Below are 1,425 nucleotides of genomic sequence, written 5' to 3' on the forward strand. Positions count from 1 at the left end.
GGAGGGTGGGGTGGGGGGGGGCGGGTCGGCTCCGAGCCCGAACAGGTGGCAAAGGGTTTGTTTTTACCAGCCTGGAGGGTGCTGGAGGAGTGCTTGCCACCCTCCCTGAGCCCCGGGGGGCTGCCACCCCCCCCACCTCCCACCCCCAACCCCTCCACCGGCCAGAGGGCAGAAGCCGCGGCTTCCTGCCCCCGTTCCCGCGGAGGAAGCCGCCTCCCAACCCCGGCCCCCTTGGCCGCTCGTCTTTGAGAAGTCGGAAATGTAACCTAGCGGAAGTTTGGTTTTTATATCCCCGTTGGTTTGGGCTCGTCTTTTATGAACATTTTAAAAGTGTGGTACAGGAATCCTGCTGGAATAAACTTCTTTGCCTTCCTCCCCTCTGCCCCACGCTGTCCTGTTGGCGGGCTGGACGAGCGCGGAGGGTCTTCGTGCAGCTCGGTTCTGGGTTGGGAAATGTTTTCTGGGCAGTTCCCCCTGTCAGTCACCTCCCTCCACCCCCAGTTTTTCTCCAAAGGGGAGGTGGATTTGGGGAAGTCAGCCCGGGCCTCTGGGTCGGGCCCCCGGAGAGCTCAAACTGGGAGAAAGTTTGATCCGGAAAGGGCCGAGGGACCCCCGGGGAGCTCGTCACCTACGTGACCTTGGACAAAGTCATTTCACTTCTCCGGGCCCCTGTGACCTCATTTGTAAAATGGGGATTGAGACTGTGAGCCCCACGTGGGACAGGGACCGCGTCCAAACCTGGTTTGCTTGTAATAATAATAATGGCGTTTATTAAGCGCCTACTATGTGCCAAGCACTGTTCTAAGCTGCTGGGGAGGTTACAAGGTGATCAGGTAGGGAAGCAGCGTGGCTCAGTGGGAAAAGCCCGGGCTTTGGAGTCAGAGGTCCTGGGTTCAAATCCCAGCTCTGCCAATTGTCAGCTGTGTGACTTTGGGCAAGTCACTTAACTTCCCTGTCACCTCATCTGTAAAATGGGGATTAAGACTGTGAGCCCCCCATGGGACAACCTGATCACCTTGTTACCTCCCCAGCGCTTAGAACAGTGCTTTGCACATAGTAAGCGCTTAATAAATGCCATCATTATTATTATTATTGTGGGCTCACAGTCTTAATCCCCATTTTACAGACGAGGTCACTGAGGCGCAGAGAAGTGAAGCGGCTTGCCCAAAGTCACACAGCTGACAGTTGGCGGAGCTGGGATTGAAACCCATGACCTCCGACTTCAAAGCTTGGGCTCTTCCCCGCGGCGCTTAGTACGGCGCCTGGCTCATAGTGAGTGCTTAACAGGTGCCACGATTATCATTGCTATTATTACCCCTCTGGCCTTGGGAGGACTGTGGCAGCCTGCCAGGGTGCACCACAGCTCTATTTGGCTGGTTGTGTTTGAACTGTGCGGGCCGCTCCCAAAACCCACCTCGGAAAGGT

This window comes from Tachyglossus aculeatus, chromosome 22 (genome assembly GCF_015852505.1).
Source record: "Tachyglossus aculeatus isolate mTacAcu1 chromosome 22, mTacAcu1.pri, whole genome shotgun sequence".
In the NCBI taxonomy this organism is placed as follows: Eukaryota; Metazoa; Chordata; class Mammalia; order Monotremata; family Tachyglossidae; genus Tachyglossus; species Tachyglossus aculeatus.